This window comes from Octopus bimaculoides, chromosome 3, assembly GCF_001194135.2.
Source record: "Octopus bimaculoides isolate UCB-OBI-ISO-001 chromosome 3, ASM119413v2, whole genome shotgun sequence".
Lineage (NCBI taxonomy): Eukaryota > Metazoa > Mollusca > Cephalopoda > Octopoda > Octopodidae > Octopus > Octopus bimaculoides.
Window position 1 is genome coordinate 107,470,498 of NC_068983.1, and position 9,631 is coordinate 107,480,128.

The following is a 9,631-nucleotide window of genomic DNA, read 5'->3' on the forward strand; positions in this document are numbered from 1 at the left end:
ACCTAACCTACATAGGTTTTCCTTTCTGTGCTGCTGGGTGTAGTCTATTTGCAGCCGTAAATAAGTGTCTTGTTTCACTTTCAATAAATGTCTTGTTTCAATCTCAGAGGTGTTGACTTCTGCCACAACAGTTTTTTTTTTGGTGGGGTGGGGTGGGGGGCTTTTTACAATGTTGAATTTTCGCTGTCTTTCATTGTGTGTGTATTCATGTATATGCGTGTGTTTTCAATGTGTATTTTCCATTTCACTTATGATTTTTAGGCATTTTTAAGGGAGAGTGAGGATGAGAAAGTACTGACGTTTCGAAGAGAGGGAAAAATACAAACAATACACTTATTTCAGGCTCATCTCTGACTTCTTAATTTCAAGTTTCCCTTGGAGCTATAGCAAATTTTGTTTTTGCTGACATTATTTCTCCAGCATCATATTAGTGAACATATTCAACAGGAATGGGTTGGATGTTCCATACTATAGTATTTTTTCATGTTTCTCAGTCCTGTCTTCAGATTTGTGAAACACCAAATTTTTAGGATCTGTCCTTTCCACTTTCTGCCAAACCTTCTTTGGGCTACTTGTACCATAGAGACAACTCATCGTTAGCTTGGTGCCTTTTTTTGCATGGAGTATATAACGTCCATTAATGTTGAATTTTTAAATGAATGAATGAATGAATGAATATCATGTGCAAGTATTGGCTAAAGCCTTTGATATTTAGTCATTTTACCTGTCCTTGTACTTAACACTTCATACCAGCATTCTGAGCAAGGTTGCTAAGTTACTTCTTGGCTTCATTTCAATAACTATTTTAGCATCTTGTTTGGATGTTACAAGAAATATTCTTTGCACTAGATCTGCTTTATTAGTTAATACTGAATTTCCTTTAAACCTTTATTCCAAAGGTCAGTTTGAACTTAAAATAAATGCTTTAATAATTGCCCAGCAACAACACATAAAAGAAGTGAATATCTGAAGAATTAAAAGTGAACAGATTAAATAGTGCAGAAGCATTCCACTAAGAACTGTAATTATTCCTTCTATAAGGAATTCTTTTTCATTTCATGATATGGTAAGACTAACTTCAATTAGTTTTGACATTTATTGCTTCATGCTGATGTTGTGCCTATGTTGATTAGGACAACAGTGAGTCTCGAGAACAAACTACAGTTTATTTCATGTTAAGTATTTAGGGGTGTTAGATAATGTTGAATCGATATCATTTCTCTTCGTAAACATTACAAAAGTAGATGAAATAAATGATAGAGAAGACATATTTTATATGAAGTGCATCTAGCTTTAATTGACCAAAGTTTCGTCAGATCAAATACGTCATTTGCTTAGAAAAATTACATTGCTTTGATTGAACTCAAGTGCATGTCTTTCTTTTTATTTCGCATCCATTCATACTGTATTAGCAAAAGAGTAATTGTTTATGTAACTTTGAATATTTGCATACTTTTTGAACAACTGTGTATACAGTTCTAAACTCTGCCCACTCTAAACAAGTCAGTTCAGTTATAAAGTAGGGGCGTAATCTGTTGTCCGTAATACAAACTAAGGCAAGCTATGTGATTTGCCTAGGGACACAACACAATTGCTCTAGTGATATTTGTAGTCTAAAACCAATATCTTGTAGCCATAAAAGTTTTACAATAATCCCAAGTGCTTCAACAAAATTTAAATCTCATCTTAATTTTAATCTATAAGCACAGCTTAGAGAATAGTAAATATAACATGTTTTTAAAAAGTAGCATTTCAAGACATTGCTTACGCTGACACTGTTATAGTGTCATGAAGAGTACATAGGAATGATTTTCCATAGCTTTCTCCAGTTAAGGGGAAGAATGTGGTGCTTTTTCTAAAGACATTAGTCGTATATGTAACATGCAAAATAGTCTCAAATAGGAGTTGAAACTAGATCATCATTATGATTATCATTGTCATTGATGTTTTGATGCTTTCATACTCATTTTCTATGCTAGAGTAAGTTGGAAATGTCTGGAGTATGGTATTTTGATATTCCAATCATGTCTGTGTCTTCCTTGTGAGGTTTAACATGTTGAACTCAGGTCTCATCATTTCTTTCCATATTATTTTTGGTCATTTCCTGTCATGGGTAGTCAACATTGTTGACATACAGCACTATTTCACCAAACAGATGTTGTCCATTTAGATCCACACAAATATACTTATGCATTCACCTCTTCTGTTTATTGTCTAATGGTATGCCCAGCTGCTATCGATGCTCACATGCACGTTGCTAGAAATAGCAGTCAAATCTCCTTTAATCATGCTCCACTATCATAGGAAAGTCACATTAAACAATGTGAACAATGTAGTCCAGGGTTCCCTGTCATTGGAAAAAGATGAGATGAAATAACTTTGATCATAGTTCTGCTTGATCAGAGCTGATATGAGGCTAAATGACAATAGAAACCATAAAAACATCCGTCATTCACCACTTGCATCAGACTACTCTATTACATGCACTGACATGACTCTCACAAGTCAATCAAACACTAATCTACCTGAAGTATGGGTTATGTTCTCCATAATCTTCCATATGTATATTAATAACCTGCTTATTATCTCATACACTCAATTCAGACACTACCCTTCATTGATTTTTAATACATAGCACACAAGCATTATTTATATTCAAACCAGACATGTCCTGCTACTTGTGCACTGCCTCTATGAAGATATCCTTCAGTGGAAGACATGATAAGCTAAACTTTCTAATTATTGGTTTCAAATTTTGGCACAAAGTCAGCAAGACTTCCAAATTATTACCATAATAAAGTTGCTACATGTATCAACAAAATAGCCTTGCATCACAGAGTGCTATCTTATGGCATGGGCACACTGGGCAGATATTTGAGCCCCACATGTGTATAGGACTCATTTCAATCCTTTCCTAATCTATGTATGCTGTGATTGTGTATATTGCTTTGCCTGAGGGCCTATTGCGCTGTTAACTCTTTAAGATTCAAATTTTTCTGTCAAATGTAAAGCTTATTGATTACATTGCTTGGAATTACTCATGCATTATCTTGTAGCTTTGAGATTTCAATGATGTGACTGTTTATCTTTAGAACGACATTGTACGGTAGGTGTGAGAGGCAGAATCTGGTCAGTTTGAACTGAAAAAAGGTAGAATATTTTGGCCAAATATGGCTAGTTTAAATACTAAAGTGTTAAGGCACTTCTTTGGCATGCTTTTCCTATACATGAACAGTACATAATTAAATCTTCCAAAGTTTTTAAAATGTGAGGGCTCATAGTCTCATATTATTGTCATAGTGAGAATTCTTGCCAATGTTGCAACTCAAATATTAGGCAGTGTCTTCAGAGCCAGAAAATACTTCACACTCAATCAGTTACCGAATCTTTACATAACTAATGTGGCACCTCACAATGGATTACACAATTCTTATGTCTGCTATACACACAAGTACCCTAATTAAGCTGCAGACAAAGGAAGGTTATTTAGTTGATCATCAAAAAGTTGCACATCAACATATCATTGACAAGAAGACAAGATATTTCTTCTCTCTGTCTCTTCTACAATGGATTCTTCTTCTCTGAACTGCCTAGCTATGTACTACTTTTGCTTTGGCCCAATCAGCATGCCAATTTCTTTGCCTTACATTTTTTTTTTACTCTGTCACAATTATTAGATTCTAGATTCCATGCTAAACTTTTGGTCAATTTCTTTGCCTAGATCTGTAATACTATGCAATTACGTCCCACCTTGGCATTGATTTACAAATGTTCAAATTAAACATTAACCACCTCAATGTCAACAGTCTGGGAGAGCATACAAATGTCACATTCTACCAGACATTTTCTAAGTGGTCAAAAAAAACAACAAAAAAAAGCAACATTATGGTATTTACAGGAAAGCATAGTTCTTATAATTAAGCCAACAGTCTCCATATGGCAGTATTTCTTTCATCACTAGTTGTGGAACTGTGTATGTTTTGTGCAGTCCAATGTGCAGTAAGATTTTTTTGCAAACATTCTTCTTTTCCTTGCATCTGGAGATCACTTGGGAAATCATTTTAGTGGATACAATCTTCAATGGATTTCATGCTTTTTACATGTTTTTGTAACCAAGTCTATGACCAGAGCAGAATTTTGTAGGAAATTTTTGATGAACTGTAAAAAGACCATAAACTAGTAAAAAATTAATAATTTGCTAACTTTTTGTACTTATTTGCTAACATAGATTGTTATTTCTTTCTTCACATTGTACTATTTAACTAAAATCTATCGTTACTATCACTGGTACATCAGTGCAAAAATTTTAATGTCTATGGTACAAGCTGAGAAGATGAAAAAATAACATCTGAGCGAAAAGTAAGCTCTTTCAATACAGATTCTTAGATAGTATTAGTCTCCCTACTTACAAAGAGATCAATATTATCTCAGTGCAGCAAAGCTTTAAGGATATCTGCAAATAGAATACAAGACAACAGGTTATATGTGTAAACAATATTAGCTTTATATAAATGAGCTTGATAGTTGCAGAGACACAAGAAATTCTAGAAGAGGAACATGTGGAAGCTGAAACATCTCTCAGCCAGGCATAGGCTCAAAGAAGTGCTAAATGCCATATATGTTGAAACGGGGAAGGAGATAGAGACTTATAATGTAGACAACTGGGAGTTTCTAGTAGATCAGATCTGGGAATGAAGCAAGGTTCAGTCACACAAAAAGTGACAAGGTTTGTGCCAAGGCAGTGTACCATTCATGCTGTCTTCCAAATGCAACATCTAATGGAGAAGTTTTTAGCGAATAACAAGTCACTCAATCTTGCATTCCTGGAAGTGGAAACGGCCTCCATTGTTTAGTGATCTTTAAGAAAACTAAAAAACTGGGTGTGAATGAATTGCTTGTGAGAGCCATGCAATCCCTGTACAGAGATGCTGTCAACAAGGTTAGAGTTACAAGTAACTTAGCACACAAGTAACTTAGCACACAAGTGTCTATTACTTTGGTACTCAGCTTGTGTCAGAGCAGAATTTTTTATGTCCAGGTTTCTATGGAAACTTTGATATGATGTTGATCTAAATCCCATAGAAAAATCTGTCAAAGATTTCAGATGTGTCAGTAACATCAAGAACTAAAAAGCTTCATAGTAAACACTGTAAAAGCAAACGTTTTAGTGAGTAGGAAAGAAGTTAGGACTCCACCACCATTTGAGAGATGGCCATGTTTGATATGCAGAAAAACAATTGGTAGGAGTCTCATAAGATGTAATGCCGCATATCTTGTTAGATTTTAAAATAATACTCTTTGGGGATACTGTGGATTTATAGCAATGACCATGCTATGGAAATGTAATGAAATATTTTCATACATCACAGTAGACAACACTATTATGAAATAATGGAAAATGAATTGAGAATCCCTCATGTCTTGGGATTAATGTGCTCCCAGAAAATCTTGTTGTTATACAAAATCCTGTAATGCAAAATTAATTTTCCCATTGATTTTCATGTTATAAAATGAGAATGATTTCTGACAGATTTAAAAAAAAAAAAAAACGAATTAAAGAAAAGACAAAGAAAAAGAAAACATGAAAAACAACATGACAATTTTTATATGCAGAAATAACAATTCCTAAATATACACAGTGCAATATGTCTGGATAAAAACGTTTGAAGATAAATACATTAAGGAATAAATAAGAATGATATGTTCTTACAACAAAAGATGTTGACTACTGTGTGAGGGGTGATGATGGTGGAATGAAAGTTACTGGAAGGATGAGAGATATTATCTTCTGTCTCATAATTCATTATCTTTGAGGGGCAGAGAACTTATCTAAAATTGTTTGAGATTTATGGAGCATCATCTTTTTGTACGGCTCCAGGTAAAGATTGACAAGAACAAGAAAGAAATAGGAGAGAGAGACTGATGAGAAAGAAAGAGAGAGAAGAAAGATGCATATAAGAGAGAGAGAATGTACAACACACACACACACACACATGTGGCCTGTGTCAATGACACATAACAGTATCCATACAGGTATCACCAGTGGTGGTGACTTATAAAAGGTACCCACTACACTCACAGAGGGGTTGGTGTTAGGAAGAGTATCCAACTGTAGAAACTGTCTAACTCATACCAAAAAGGTGAATTACAAATGTCACTAAATGTGAGTAGGGTGTCGGGAAACACCTACATTGCTAGAAATAAGAGCTAAACAGCTTTAATACTGTAGCTAACACACATGAATGAAAACATATACACTAACAAGGACCACAATCATCCAAAAAGCACTGATTGAGAAATCTTAGTGCTGATGTGTCAGTTTTGGCAATTTCCATTAAGACAGCTCGACTACAGCTGAGGCAAAAGAAATTGCCAAAACTCTTCCTTTTCTCATTTAATCTTTTAGCTTTTAAAGTGGCCATGTCTGGCCTAAATATTCCACTTGTTTTATGTTCAAATTGGCCCAGATCCAGCCACTCATACCTACCATATAATGTCATTCTAAATACAAGCATACCATTGATATCTCAGAGCTATGAGATACTGCATGATTAATTCAAAAGAATGTGAATAAATAAGCATTACATGTGATTTTCAGTTGAGGAATGTATATTGTGTGCTATGAGTTTGTTTACAGTATGAAGTAGTGGAGGTGTATGTTGGCGTATGTACTGGTAGGTTTACGAAGGTAGGGGAGAGGTAGGTGAAATAAGGGAAAAAGAATTTTTTAGAATGTAAGGAAAAATACAGAAAGAAGTATGTAAATGACAATAAAGAATTAAATGGAAGATATATATAAATATATATATATATATATATATCCCATGCACTTAGAAAATTCAAGGCAAGGTTGGTTATGGAAGACCAGCAGTCATCCATACATATCAGTCTCCCCTCTCCATGCCATTGATGTTGTCCTAGACTGATACAGCTTTGCACCAATGAGGCTGCAACTCATTTCTACAGCTAAGTAAATTGGAGCAATGTGAAATAAATGGTCTTGCTGAAGAACACATCACTCAGCCTGGTCTGGAAATTGAGCTCATTACGACATGATTATGAGCCCCGTGCTCTAACCACTGAGCCATTCACCTTCACAAAGACACATATACCTGTAATGTAACTCTCAGGCCAAATCAGTGTGAAATAGTGTGACAAGGCTGGGCTTTTGAATGACAGGTACAAAACAATGAACAGTAAAAGTGAAAGAGAGAGAGAGAGTGGGGGGAGAAGATGGTGAGAAAGGGAGAGAGAGAGAAATTGAACTTGAAACTTTGGGTGATCCTATTTCCCTCAAATGTGATGTGTGTCACTTAGCTACAAAGACCACCACAAGAACATCTGTTGTGGATTTATTTCAAACTGAAAGTGAATGGGAGAGAAACTGACTTCAGTACTAGAACAGAATCGCACTTAATTTATCCCACCTAAAAGGATGAATGGCAAAGTTGGTCTCTGTAGTATTTGTATGTATCACAAAGATCTACAATGAACACTGCAAGGCGTTGTTCTTTTATTCTTTTACATGTTTCAGTCATTTGACTGTAGCCATGCTGGGGCACTGCCTTAAAGGGGTTTTACTCGAAAAAAATCAACCTCGGAACTCATTCGTTGTAAGCCAAGTACTTATTCTATTGGTGTCATCTACCAAACTGCTAAGTTACATGGATGTAAACACAGCAGCGCTGGTTGTCAAGCAGTGACAGGGCGGGGAACAAACACAGACACAAAGCACACACACATAGATACACACACACACACACATATATACAGTGGACTTCTTTCAGTTTCCATCTACCAAATCCACTCTCAAGGCATTGGTCAGCCTGCATTTATAGTAGAAGACACTAGCACGAGGTGCCACACAGTGGGACTGAACCTGGAAGCATGTAGTTGGGAAGCAAGCTTCTAAACACACAGCCTCACCTGCGCATATGATATTTTAATGATTCCACTAGTCTGTAGTTTGAGAGTTTCAGTAAAATGGACATTTATAGCTAGAAAAATTCTTCAAGTATAAAAATCACCCACTGAATATTTTAAAGTTTGAAATGAGTTTAAGAAGAAACTCACAATGAAGCAAGCAAACAATAGGAGAAATCTTCAGAACTCTCATCAAGCAAGTGTTCCAACTCATTAGTTCCAGACATTCTAAGGGAATCAGACCCACCTCCTAGGTTGTGACACATTGGTGCCCTTCTGAAGTTTTTGAAATGCCACCTTTAGTGTGGCTTGAACTTGGGATCTTGGATGTTCGTATTTCCCTGAACTTTGGTGTGTGTCACTCAGCCACAAAGAAACCATATTGATTTTGAAACATTCTCTCTCTTTCTACCACAGAAGAATGGGAAGGCTAAAAATTTTAGAACCTATGGACAAGCTGTATGTAGTACTACTACCTCTAAGTTAGGGAGAAGTCAATGTTACTGCATAGATATGCTTATGCACACATTTATACATACATATGTTTACACACACACACACACACACACACACACACACACACACACACACACACACACACACACACACACACACACACACACACACACACACACACACACACACTCACTCACACATGTATATATACATATATGTGAGAGAGACAGACTATATACACATTTCTATCAATCAATCAATCAATCTACCTATCTATTTATCTATCTACCTATCAATCTCTTTTTTATTTCTTCCCTCCTCTCTTCCTCTCTCCTTTTCTTTCTTCCTCTCTCTCCACACACACACATATATGAGTGCATATGCACTTATATATATATATGTATATATACATATGCATGCATGCATGTGTGTGTGTGTGAGTTTGTGTGTGTGCGTGCATGCACGTGTCTAGTGAATTGTAGCAGCAGTCATTTCAACATGTGCTCAAATCAGATATGTCAACCTGGTTAATTATTATTTTTTTTTTTTATGTGGATATTCTCCAGTGAACTAATAATGACCATTTTTATATTCATTGATTAGTTGTAATTAAGACCAAACAGTATCTATATTTATTTTATATTCTTAGAGAAACAACATCCAGGATATGACACTTACTGTTATATTTTAAAATACCTCAATACTGCAGCTGCCCAACTTGATGACTTGCCAACTTATCATCAAAGAAGTATATCTTGTTACTGGCACATCTGCCAATGCATTTAAACTCCACTTGCTCCAATAAAACCAGGTGTAAATAAATATCCTGTGCATGTACATTTTACCCCTGTGAATTATATGATATTAAGGGAACCTCTGTGTGGTTGTTTTGATCTATGAGTTACAACAACCAAATTTCATTCATATCATCATACTCTTCTGTGTATATTTATGTATGTATGTATGTATGTATGTATGTATGTATGTATGTATGTATGTATGAGTATATGTATGCATACTCATTTACTCTTTTTACTCTTTTACTTGTTTCAGTCATTTGACTGTGGCCATGCTGGAGCACCGCCTTTAGTCGAACTAATCGACCCAGGACTTATTCTTTGTAAGCCTAGTACTTATTTTATCGGTCTCTTTTGCTGAACCTCTAAGTTACATGGACGTAAACACACCAGCATCGGTTGTCAAGTGATGTTGGGGGGACAAACACAGACACACACACACACACACACACACA